Source organism: Gobio gobio (assembly GCF_949357685.1).
Source record: "Gobio gobio genome assembly, chromosome: 10".
NCBI lineage: Eukaryota > Metazoa > Chordata > Actinopteri > Cypriniformes > Gobionidae > Gobio > Gobio gobio.
In genome coordinates this window covers 22071752-22086037 of record NC_137116.1, presented here as the reverse complement: position 1 = coordinate 22086037, position 14286 = coordinate 22071752, and positions in this window count along the sequence as shown.

Here is a 14286-nt window from a genome sequence, read left to right as displayed (position 1 = left end):
ACGACGGCGTGGGAGAGCTCTAGCCCAGCGGTGGCGGTAACGCAATGGCAGACAATTCTATAAACAAAAACAAGACAGTGCTTCAATAAAAAACACTTTTTTGTCCACTGTTTTTTTATACACGGTTCTGCTGATACTTTAAACAATGAAATCACAGATACAACAATCCTAGCTAGCAACATTGCAAACACTGATGTGAGAAATTAGTACCTCGCTAAACAGCTAAAAACACAACTGACTGGGAACAAGTAAAAGATTGTAAAAACAGAACTTACCAGGATCAGTGCAACTTTGCTGCAGCGAATCATCCACCATTGCCTCGAGCACTATTGTCGCCGAGTTCAGTGCCCCAGTCACCTGGCATGCCGGTGTCCTGACGTTTCTGACGTTTGTCCTACCAAGGCTTACTGCGCATGCCCACATCAATATTTAGGGCCCAAGCCCTGAAAGGGCGCAGAGCCCTATTGTTCTTCCTCTGTTTCTTATTATTATTAGGGCCCAAGCCCAAAGGGCGCAGAGCCCTATTGTTCTTCCTCAGATTATTAGGGCCCAAGCCCTGAAAGGGCGCAGAGCCCTATTGTTCTTCCTCAGATTATTCTTTGTTTTTTTTTTTTTTTTTTTTTTTTTTTTTTTTCGACTTCTCGGGTACTTTTGGGGCACTTAACATGCTCGAAAACTCTTGAAACTTCGCACAGGCGTCGGAATGCGCGGCCATCAGAGCCGGGCTGAAGCTGGTACCCGGGCGTGGCAGGGGGGCTCGACAGCGCCCCCTTAAGTGGGGTCTGAAAACTTGGTCCATATATCAAACACACTTGCACGTACATGTATGAAACTTGGTACACATTTAGATCTCATCGGGCCGAACAACTTTCGTGCTCATAGTTATGTGTCAGCCCAACAGGAAGTGAGCTATTATGGGTTGTTCGGAAAACGCATGCTCTGGAATTTAATATACTCCTCCGAGGCCATTGTTTCGATCATTGCCAAACTCGGTCAGCATCAAGTGAACATATTCAGGATGCTAAATTGCGAGCGGATTTTTGATATCTCGAAAAGTCTGGCCGTGGCGATGCAACGAATTTATGGCGAGAAAAGGGAAACAGGAAGTGTGTTATAACTTGTGCAAACATTGACTGGTTTGGATGAAACTTCAGCTGTGTGTTTGTTATAAGAAGCCGATCACATGGATATGACTTTTGTGAGTCAAAGTTATAGCGCCACCAACTGGCAGCAGGAAGTGTGTCACTTTCAAAAATGCTTTGAATCACCATCCTATTTTCACCAGATTTATTTCAAACTTCATCAGTATAATGTGAAAACATGACAGATAGAGACGTATGAAATGGATTCCTGAAATTTCAAATACTGTTGCCATGGCAACGTGTCAAAGTTTAATAATCTTTTGGCTTTTCTGAGGCTCTTAGCATGCTTGAAATTGCTTGAAACTGCTTGAAACTCAACACACACATCAGAGATGTCAGTCAGTACACATGGGCAAAGCCTCAGAAACGGGCGGGGATGAGGGGCTCTCTAGCGCCACCTTTTGACAAAAGTGAAGGGCTTCGTTTCATCTACAATCACCAAACTCAGTATATATATTGACCTCATCGAGCCGGACAACTTTCTAATTTACAGTCATTAGCTCCGACCAACAGGAAGTCAGATATTTTGGTTTGAAGGTAAATTTTTGGTTAAATCGGGGTCTGAGTTTTTACGTTCTCCTCTTAGGCGTTTTATTCAATCTCCACCAAACTCGGTCAACATGAAACAAAGATACTGAAGATGCTAAAATGTGAACGGATATTGGATATCTCAAACGGTGTTTCCATGGCAAGGGATTAAATAAGGACAAAAAAGGGGAACAGAAATTCTCTGTGTCTGCTGCTCTCCCCTCAATGAACACAAGATGGCAGCATTGTATTAGTTTTGAAGCAGGATAAAAAAAAAACTTGTTTCTCTCTCTCTCTCTCTCTCTCTCTCTCTCTCTCTCTCTTGTTTGTGATTTATGAGGACACAAATTTGTATAATGACATGGGTATTACACTGGTATTACAACGTGTATGTGTGTGTGTTTAAAAACATACTAAAACAATGTTTTATTAAAATGTAACCAAATAGCTTTAAAATAATCATACTATTTTTCAGATCAATATATTTATTTTATTTAATATATTTCTTCTGAATATTTATTCTCTGTCTGCCCTCCCCTCACTAAAAGGTAGCAGTGTTGTTATTTTTGAAACTCTCTCTCCGTGTGTGTGTGTGTGTATGTGTGTGTGTGTGTGTGTGTGTGTGTGTGTGTGTGTGTGTGTGTGTGTGTGTGTGCTTGTTTATGTGATTTATTAGGGACACAAATTTGTATAATGACATGGGTATTACACTGTTATTACAACGTAGTGGTTAATGAGGACATTTCATGTGTCCACATAATAAAAATATCTTTAAAAACATACTAAATAATGTATTATTAAAATGTAACCAAGTAGCTTTAAAAATATACTACAAATTACAATGAAAACATGGTTTATGAGAATATTTCCTGTGTCCCATAAATGAAATAGCTTTAAGGGGTTTGTGTGTCTGTGTGTCTGTGTGTCTGTGTGTGTGTGTGTGTGTGTGTGTGTGTGTGTGTGTGTGTGTGTGTGTGTGTGGGCATGTTTTTGTGAAATATCAGGACACAAATGTGTATAATGACATGGGTATGACATATTACAAAAAGAGGGTGAAATATGAGGACGTTCCCCATGTCCTCACTTTTCAAAATGCTTATAAATCACACAGAACAAGGTTTTTTTCACAGAAAGTGAACTGCACAGTCTCCTGTGAGGGCTAGGTTTAGGGACAGGGGCAGTGTAAGGGGATAGAAAATACGGTTTGTACGGTATAAAAACCATTACGCCTATGGAATGTCCTCACATTTCACAAAAACAAACGTGTGTGTGTGTGTGTGTGTGTGTGTGTGTGTGTGTGTGTGTGTGTGTGTGTGTGTGTGTGTGTGTGTGTGTGTGTGTGTGTGTGTGTGTGTGTGTGTGTGTGTGTGTGTGTGCGATATGTAGGCTTAGGGGTAGTGTAGGGGGATAAAATTTACAGTTTGTACAGTATAAAAACCATTAAGTCTATGGAATGCCCTCCGCCTGTCTTTCCCCTTCCCCCTCTCTATCACTCTCTCTGTGTGTGTGTGTGTGTGTGTGTGTGTGTGTGTGTGTGTGTGTGTGTGGAGGGGGGGGGGGCTCTCTCTCTCACCCTGTGAGTATGTGTGTGTGCCTTTCTCTCAGTCCTTCCCCTCCCCCTCACTCTCCCTCTATCATTGTGTGTGTGTGTGTGTGTGTGTGTGTGTGTGTGTGTGTGTGTGTGTGTGTGTGTGTGTGTGTGTGTGTGTGTGTGTGTGTGTGTGTGTGTGTGTGTGTGTGTGTGTGTGTGTGTGTGTGTGTGTGACTTTCTCTATTTATTTTTTATATTGGACCACACATATTGATTTCAAATATATTCAACATATTTTTTTCAGAGAGTGAAATAAAAAAAAATTTCTCCCACCATTTAGATTTTATTTCTTTTTGTTGTTAAAATCTTGTGAATCTTGTTCAATGTGCAGATTGCCTCTCTCTCAGTCCTTCCCCTCCCCCCTCACTCTCAGGCTCACCCTGGGTGTGTGTGTGTTTGATTGTGTGCGCGCACGTGTGTGTGTGGTGTGTGTGTGTGTGTGTGTGTGTGTGGGGGGGGGGGGGGGGGTGTCTCTCTCACCCTGTGAGTTTGTGTGTGTGCCTTTCTCTCTCGGAATGATAATTTACCCCTTTCGTATCATAGACTATCACAAAAAACTATCACTTTAGTGTGAATAAGTAAAAAAGAACTACAAACACCTTGAATTAAATACTGGCCTTCTGGACTTACAAAATTTTGAGCAGGAAAATATAACTTTTATTTATTTTATCCTATGACATTAAAATTAATCTAGATTTAAATTACATCATGGGTGTGGCTTGTGGTGATAGTGGCACCAGTTGCTGCAGTAAATGTGGCATATTCGAGCGATTCTAAAATATTCTCCTGTTTAAATGCATATTGCCTGCCGTGCACAGTTAAGCTGATGCCACCGGCGTGGCGGTGCCACCGGCTTGGGCCCGTCATCGCTGCTCGCAGCTTTAATTCTTTGTTTTTGTTTTTTTTATTTTTTTTTTCGAATTCTCGGGTACTTTTGGGGCACTTAACATGCTCGAAAACTCTTGAAACTTCGCACGGGCGTCGGAATGCGCGGCCATCAGAGCCGGGCTGAAGCTGGTACCCGGGCGTGGCAGGGGGGCTCGACAGCGCCCCCTAAAGTGGGGTCTGAAAACTTGGTCCATATATCAAACACACTTGCACGTACATGTATGAAACTCGGTACACATATAGACCTCATCGGGCCAAACAACTTTCGTGCTCTAAGTTACGTGTCAGCCCAACAGGAAGTGAGCTAATATGGGTTGTTCTGAAAACACATGCTCTGGAATTTAATATACTCCTCCGAGGCCATTGTTTCAATCAGTGCCAAACTCGGTCAGCATGAAGTCAAGACACAGAGAATGCTAAATTGCGAACGGATTTTTGATATCTTATACGGTTTGGCCGTGGCGAAGCAACGAATTTATGGCGAGAAAAGGTAAACAGGAAGTGTGTAATAACTTGTGCAAACATTGACTGATTTGGATGAAATTTCAGCTGTGTGTTCGTTGTAAGAGGCCGATCACATGGATATGACTTTTGTGAGTCAAAGTTATAACGCCACCAACTGGCAGCAGGAAGTGTGTCACTTTCAAAAATGCTTTGAATCACCATCTTATTTTCAACCGATTGACTTCAAACTTCATCAGTATAATGTGAAAACATGACAGATAGAGACATATGAATGAATTCCTGATATTTCAAATAATGCTGCCATGGCAACATGTCAAAGTTTAATAATGTTTTTGGCTGTTTGTGTGCCCTCCCCTCTATCACCAAAAGGTGGCAGTGTTGTATTATTTTTGAAACTCCCTTTCTCTCTCTCTCTCTCTCTCTGTGCTTGCTTATGTGATTTATGAGGACACAAATGTGTATGATGACATACACTGGTATTACAACGTAGTGGTTAATGTGGACATGAACTATGACACTATATCACTACAGGACTCATTTTCTAAATGACATTTGAGTTACAATTCTTATCACCTGACAGCCGTGATTTCATGTACTTAGTCAAGTCAAGTCAAGTCAACTTTATTTATATAGCGCTTTTAACAATGTAGATTGTTTCAAAGCAGCTTTACAGTGTTAAACAGGAAAATAATGCAGCATAATTTTATTCAGCTGTATAGCCATTCTGGAAAAATTTCAAGTATCATACAGTGACAGTGTGGGCTTTAGATCAATAATTTGATCAGTAATTTAGTTTAAATGGTTAATTTAGTTTATTATTTAGATGTATTTCGATGTTTAGTTGAAAAAAAAAAAACTTATTCAGACAGAACTCTTTTTTTAAAACAGAGGAGTGTGAGTGTGTTTTCTATACATGTGCTTTACAGAAGGTCATGTGCTGTGTTTGCAAAGATCACTTTTGACACATTTGTCTTTAAATTCATTATTTACTGACATAGTTCAAATTTATTTTTAAAAAAAATTCACATTATTTTCTACAAGTGTCTGTTTATAAGTGTCTTTTTTTCACAGAAAGTTTTTGTTTGAACGTGAATATTTGTATAATTCAGGGTCTGAGTTTTTACGTTCTCCTCGTAGGCGATTTATTCAATCTCCACCAAACTCGGTCAACGTGAAACGGAAGCTTAACGCATTAAAAATATTTAACGCAAATAACACAGCGTCCGTTTTTATATCCATTTTTGCTTAGTTACATGATCACGCTCCTATTCATGTAAATGCTTCCAAGCGCGACAAGACACAAGAGAGCGCGCTGTATGCCAATGTCCTGTCTGTGTGTGTGTGTGTGTGTGTGTGTGTGTGTGTGTGTGTCAGTGTCCTGTCTGCAGGCCCGTCGCGACAAGGCAGGCAAACCAAGCAATTGCTTGGGGCCCCGAGCTGGCCTGGGGCCCCAAGACAGCGACAGGTTAAGAATAAAATGAAACGACAAACTGTGTGAGCGCCCCATTGATAGTCAATGCAGTAAAGTGCAATGACACTGTTATCGGGATCCCCCTTAAGGGGCCCCTCTCAGTAGTCGCTGACAGCAGCCAGCCAACCACGCGATCTCTGCTGCGGCAAAATACAAAACATCCTCGGATTTGAAGCGGAATTTTATGCTTCAGGAAGCCAGAAAAGAAAATAGAGAAAGGAAGAGGAGGATAAGAAAAAAACAAGATAGTGGTATGTGATAAATTACACTGGATAAAATAGCTCTACTTGTCTTGTACAAAATGGTGTACGTTTGCAGCAGGTAGGCTAGCAAAAATATGTTTATTTTAGCTATCGTTACCTGCCTGACGGCAAATGCTGCTTGTAAGGAACAGTTAGTGCAACTTTTTTTTCGAACAGACGAAATTACATGAGATTGCTATAGCTTTTTAATAGGTTTTGATGAAAGTGGCATAGCATGCTATACTAACTATTATTTATGCTATGCATAAATAACCTGGAATAGTTAATATAGCATGCTATATTAACAATTATTATAAACATTGTTTAACCAGAAAGAGGCAGAGGAACATTATTTTTTTCATAGCTTATCTTAGTGTGCTAGTGTCGGGATATACGGTAGTGACAGTTTGCAAATATGACATTATTTTTATAAGTTACCAATGGATCTTGAACAATTACTTTATTCTGTGGCAATTTTTACACTGTTACATTTTGAAGTACAGTATCAGGACAACCCACATGTTTTACTGGTACTGTTTATTAACTATTTATCATGGTATTATAGTCATCTGTTGCAACTTTATAATAACCATCTAGATAATGTTTATAGACAGTTTACAAACCAACTAGTAACCCTTAAGTATTCCCAAAGTGTTAGGAATATCTGGTCCGTCTATATCTAAACATATATAATGTTTATAGATGTTTTAAAAATGGTTAAAGGTTTACAAATTTTTTTTTAATGATACAGTGGTGTTTTTTGCAAATGTTTTCAAATTTTATGGACAGTATATGCAACAACAGTATTTGCACTGTCTCTATGTCCATTTTGCTTGGGGCCCCCAAATTTCTTCAAACGGCCCTGCCTGTCTGTGTGTGTGTGTGTGTGTGTGTGTGTGTGTGTGTGTGTGTGTGTGTGTGTGTGTGTGTGTGTGTGTGTCCTGTCTGTGTGTGCGTGTATGTGTGTGTGTCAGTGTCCTGTCTGTGTGGATGCGTCTCATGTCAGCTAATCAAGGGACACTGACACACACACACACACACACTCGATGCATAGATAGACTCGCGTCAGTTTCCTGCTCACATCGAGTTCTCTTTTGCTCTTGAACAAACAATAACACAGAGGATTTTGAGTATTCTCATATTAGAGTCTTAAATTAGTTAAATAACGTCTTAAATGAACTTTAAAGAGTTGTGAGGAAATGAGATGCGCGGGACAGCGCGTGAGATCCGCGGTTGTTCTTAAAGTGACAGGAGCACTGATGATGCCTGTCATTAATGTTCATCAAAGAACAACGGGAACAGAGAAAATTGTAGCTTTAATGATGATTCATCTATATTTCATTTATTATTTATGCAGTTAAGGAAGGTTTGATAACTATTACATTTCTGTATAACAGGGAAGGCCATGGGTAAATATAACATTTATTATTTTGGGTTTATGTAAAGATTTTTTTAAGTTCACTTAAATTAAAAGTTGTTTTTTAAAGCCTAATAAATGTTGAAATTGGGAGCTTTCAGTTATACTGTAATGTAACGTCATTAATGTTTCATAGAGAATTTAGTATCAGTGATACTGGCCTTCATTCATAAAAAATGACAATACAACACATATTTACAATATGCTGTCTTTAAATTGTTTCTAAATTAATTTGGAGAGTAACTGAAATTATTACAATATCAAAATATTACAAACTTAAAATATTAAAAACTTGCGATTAATCGTGATTAATTACAGAAAAAATAATTACAGAAAAAAATGTGATTAATTAGTTAATTTTTTACTTTACAGTCATTAGCTCTGACCAACAGGAAGTCAGATATTTTGGTTTGAACGTGAATATTTGTATAATTCCTCTTAGCATGCTTGAAATTGCTTGAAACTCAACACACACATCAGAGATGTCAGTCAGTGGAAATGGGCAAAGCCTCAGAAATGGGTGTGTTGGAGGGGTGTTTATTACAACATAATCATGGTTTATGAAGACATTTCATGTGTCCCCGTAAATAAAAATAGCTTTAACAGCATACTAAACAATTTTTTAATAAAAATGTAAAAATGCAGAATGTTTTCTGTGATGGTAGGTTTAGGGGTAGTGTGTGTGTGTGTGTGTGTGTGTGTGTGTGTGTGTGTGTGTGTGTGTGTGTGTGTGTGTGTGTGTGTGTGTGTGTGTGTGTGTGTGTGTGTGTGTGTGTGTGTGTGTGTGTGTGTGTGTGTGTGCGATATGTAGGCTTAGGGGTAGTGTAGGGGGATAGAATGTACAGTTTGTACTAGAGCTGCAACTAACGATTATTTTTTCTGTCGACTAATCTAACGATTATTTTTTCGATTAGCCGACTAATCTAACGATTATTTTTCCAGCTTAATCTTATTATTCTTTTTTACTGATTATTGTATTTCAAAGAGGGTAGTGAATTTGTATATTATTTTAACATGAAATCAATGAATGATGACAAAATTAATTGTATTTCAGGAAGGGTAGTGTACATAGTATGCCATTTTATAATGAAATATATGAACAAAAGAAGCTTTTTAAACATAATATATAATGATACTATTCATCATAAAATGTATACAGAGTAGGCCTAATTAGGAAAAGTTGTTTATTGAGTATGATTTACTTATTGATTTGTGTCAATAGTAAACGAAAATGCACTTGTATTTATCTGCAAAAGGTTCACATACAGGAGCTTTCAGCATAGTGTTAATGTATAACTAGTCGTCTATTTTGAAGATACATGTGCATAAACAACGACTAAAGCTGCCAGAAGTTTTTGCCCAAACTTCAAAGACACATTTAAATTATTAAAGCTAGAGGCATATCTTAACTTTAATGTTACTTTAATCATGTAAACTACCTATATACAACAAGTTATTATGCATATGTGTTTGGGACAGAGGGGAACCAGGTCGCATTAACAGCAGATATATGCAGCCCATAATAAATAAAAGCACGAGACGTACTGGGGTCGGAGAAGAACCCCGGTAAATGTGACCGTCTGTTGCAATACACGCGCCACGGTTCAGCTGCGCGAGAGAACACTGGCAGCAGGGTTGCCAGGTTTTACACAACAAAACCCACCCATTCGTTACTCAAAACTAGCCCAAAACAAGCCCAATCGCGTTTCGGGGAGGTTCTCTGGTAAACATCGCGTTCGGGGGGTTAAATATGTGTGTTTTTTTGCTTCAACCCGCGGACATAAGACACAGCCCGCGGCAACAGTGTAGAAGTAGCCCAATTCCGCGGAAAAAAGCGGACTTGGCAACACTGACTGCAGTGTGAAAGCTCCCGCTCTCCACGCGCACAGCTTCTGCTCTGCCACCGCGCGCAGTGATAAACCGGCGTTACAGAGCGAACAAAGCACAGTTTAATTCGGCTTCTGTTTAAAGTACTCCCACACTTTTGAATGTCGCGGTCTGGCTTTATATGATAAATGATAATTTTCACTATGCCCGGGAGCAGAAGCTGCCATTATTCTAGATCTTCTGTTCCATTCTAGAACGTAAATAATGTGCCGCCGACGCGTCGACGCATTTCACGCACGTCGACGTATTTTCGTAGTCGACGTCATCGACGACGTCGACGCGTCGTTGCAGCCCTAGTTTGTACAGTATACAAACCATTAAGTCTATGGAATGCCATCTGCCTGTCTTTCCCCTTCCCCCTCTCTATCTGTGTGTGTGTGTGTGTGTGGGGGGGGGGGGGGGGGGGTCTCTCTCTCACCCTGTGAGTTTGTGTGTGTGCCTTTCTCTCAGTCCTTCCCCTCCCCCTCACTCTCACTCTATCATTGTGTGTGTGTGTGTGTGTGTGACTTTCTCTTTTGATCATAATTTAACCCTTTCATATAGGCTATCACAAATAACTATCACTTAAAATAAAAACGTCATGTGATGTGTTTGCCAAGATCACGTATGATGCACATGTCTTTAAAGGTCCCATGGCATGGCATTTTTCTATTATTTTATAGTGTTTTCTGAGGTGTACTTATATTATTAGTATGATTTTTACATCATAAAATGTCATAATTTAGAAATAAAAGGCATTTTTTCTATAATGCTGTTTGCCCTGTGGCTGAATGCCCTGCTTCAAGAGGCGTGTCTGCTGTGAGACTTCAGTAAAAACGCCCACTGTTGTGATTGGCTGACATCTTTGCATTTTAAATGAGCGGAGGGGGCGTGGTTTAACGAGGCACGAGCAGGCACGAGTCTGCCAGAGAGACGGATGGACCTGTGTTCACTTCTCATCAGTTCTCTCAGCATGTCTCAGTTCAGGGTGAACTGTTGTAGTTACTAGCATATACTTCAGTTTATCAGTTTATTTCTAGTCGGAGGGGCTGTCACTCATGTCAGAAAGTTAGTAACTTTAGTAAATTATGGATCAGCGCTGACTCGACGCGAACCGTTTAGAACGATTCAGTCCGATTTGGTGAACTGGTTCGGTTCACTAAAAAGAACCGATTCAAAAGAATGATTCGTTCGCGAACCGGACATCACGGAGACGAAGTGATTGCTAACAAAGTTATTTATAGTAACTACTGAGTTATGAGAGCGCTGTCAGTCAGCGCGAGTTTATTGTGTTTGTATCTGAGAGTTCTGAATAAACACGAGTCCCAGTCACACCGAGTCCTCTTCATCATTATTCTACCAACTTTGTAACACATGGAATGTACCATTACAGCGAGATGAACGAGTTAGTAAGTGTTGAGTATAGCATTATTTCTATATATGTTCCAATCATATGAATAGCGTCATTGACGCGCATTGAGTAACGTTACACAGCGCAAACAAAGACACAACAGCAGTAATCGAATGTAATCCAGTTTATTGTGGGGAAAGCTGGCTAGCCTAGCCGGATACCCTCACGCTTACCCTCCTTCTGCTTAATGTCACGCCGCGTTTGGTGCCTCCGCTGTGGGCCAGATGCAGTACTGGGGGTCGGGGATGTTGGAGGCCGAGCTTCGGCGTGTGTGAAGTTTATCTTCACAGTAGCGCCATCTTTTGACAAAAGTGGGGGGGTTAGCTTAATCTACAGTCACCAAACTCGATATATATATATTGTACTCTTCATGCCGGACAACTTTCTAATTTACAGTCATTAGCTCCGACCAACAGGAGGTGACATATTTTACTTTTAATGTTAAAATTTTGAATAAAAAGGCTCTGAGTTTTTATAAACTCCTCGTAGGAGATGCATGGAATCGACACCAAACTCGGTCAACATGAAACAAAGACACTGAAGATGCTATATTGATAACGATTAAAGGATATCTCAAACAGTGCTGCTATGGCGAAGGATTAAATAAGGACAAAAAAGGGAAACAGAAATTGTCTCATTTAGTAAAATCATAATTCGATTTAAATTAAATTAAGATTTTATGTTCGGTAATTTAACCTGGATGAATTTCAAATGAATGTACTATTTTTCAGATCAATATATTTATTTCTTTAAAATATTTCATCTGCATTTCACTGTGCCTCTGTCCTTCTTCTCCTCCCCCTCACTCTCTCAGGCTCACTCTGTGTGTGTGGGGTGGGGGGGTGGGGTGGGGTGTCCTCTCTCTCTCTCCCACTATGTGTGTGTGTGTGTGTCACTTTCTCTCTTGATGGTGATAATTTAACCCTTTCATATCATAGGCTATCACAAATAACTATCACTTTAGTGTGAATAAGTAAAAAAATTAAAATAACAAAAAACTATACAAACACCTTGAATTAAATACTCGCCTTCTGGACTTACAAAATTTTGAGCCGCAAAAGATAACTTTGCACATATTTGAAAGTGACCTATTAGATCCTATGACATTACAATTCATCTATATTTAAATTACATCATGGCTGTGGCTTATGGTCATAATGGCACCAGCTGCTGCTGTAAATGTGGCATATTCGAGTGATTTTTAAAATTCTCTTCTTTTTAAATGCCTATTGCCTGCCGTGCACAGTTAAGCTGATGTCACCGGGGTGGCGGTGCCACCGGCTTGGGCCCGTCATCGCTGCTCGCAGCTTTAAATCTTTTTTTCTTTTTTTTTTTTTTCTTTTTTTTTTTTGAGTTCTCGGGTACTTTTGGGGCACTTAACATGCTCGAAAACTTAAGTGGGGTCTGAAAACGTTGTCCATATATCAAACACACTTGCACGTACATGTATAAAACTCGGTACACATATAGATCTCATCGGGCCGAACAACTTTCGTGCTCTAAGTTATGCGTCAGCCCAACAGGAAGTGAGCTATTATGGGTTGTTCGGACAACGCATGCTCTGGAATTTAATATACTCCTCCGAGGCCATTGTTTCGATCAGCACCAAACTCGGTCAGCATTAAGACAAGACATTGTAATAATCTTTTGGCTATTTTTGAGGCTCTTATCATGCTTGAAATTGCTTGAAACTGCTTGAAACTCAACACACACATCAGAGATGTCAGTCAGTACACATGGGCAAAGCCTCAGAAACAGGCGGGATGAGGGGCTCTATAGCGCCACCTTTTGACAAAAGTGCGGGGGTTAGTTTTATCTTCAGTCACCAAACTCGGCACATATATTGTTCTCTTCGAGCCGGACAACTTTCTAATTTACAGTCATTAGCTCCGACCAACAGGAAGTCAGATATTTTGGTTTGAACATGAATATTTGTATAATTCAGGCTCTGAGTTTTTACGTTCTCCTCGTCGGCGATTTATTAAATCTCCACCAAACTCGGTCAACATGAAACAAAGATACGCAAGATGCTAAAATGCGAACGGATAGTGGATATCTCAAACGGTGTTGCCATGGCGAGGGATTAAATAAGGACAAAAAAGGGGAACAGAAATTGTCTCATATCTTGTAAAATAATATTTTGATTTCAATTAAATTAAGATTGTATGTTTGGTAATTGAACTTAGATTAATTTAAAATGACTATACTATTTTTCAGATTAATATATATATATATATTATAAATATTTATTTGAATAATCTATTGTGTCTGTGTGTGCTGCCCTCCCCTCAATGAACACAAGATGGCAGCATTGTGTTAGTTTTGAAACAGGATAAAAAAAACATTCCAACTCTCTTTCTCTCTAAGGGATTTGTCTGTGTGTGTGTGTGTGTGGGCATGTTTTTGTGAAATATCAGGACACAAATGTGTATAATGACATGGGTATGACATAGGTATTACAAAAAGAGGGTGAAATATGAGGACGTTCCCCATGTCCTCACTTTTCAAAATGCTTATAAATCACACAGAATTAGGTTTTTTTTCACAGAAAGTAAACTGCAGTCTCCTGTGAGGGGTAGGTTTAGGGGCAGGTGCAGTGTAAGGTGATAGAAAATACGGTTTGTACGGTATAAAAACCATTACGCCTATGGAATGTCCTCACATTTCACAAAAACAAACGTGTGTGTGTGTGTGTGTGTGTGTGTGTGTGTGTGTGTGTGTGTGTGTGTGTGTGTGTGTGTGTGTGTGTGTGTGTGTGTGTGTGACCTTCTCTCTTGATGATAATTTAACCCTTTCATATAGGCTATCACAAATAACTATCACTTGAAATACAAACGTCATGTGATGTGTTTGCCAAGATCACGGATGTTGCATATGTCTTTAAATTAATTATTTACTGATATAATATAAATGTATTAAAACATACATTTCACATGATTTTATAAAAGTGGCTATTTATAATAAACTTCCATAAAATGTAGACACGCATCTTACTCTTACCTGACACTGATATTAAAATCATCTTTGCAGTTTCTGTGATTTGGCTCCATTTATAAATTTTTTATTAAAAATTTTTTATTGGACCACCCATATTGAAATGAAAGCATGTTTTATGGTGCATAAGATTGGTGCACAAACGGTAGCTAAGGTAGCTCAAAAACACATGAAGAGAAGTGTTAGAATAAAACAACATCAGCATTCGAATGGTATTCTGAACTCATTCCAATTTGACCTTTGACATAATCTGACATGAAATTCATATAAA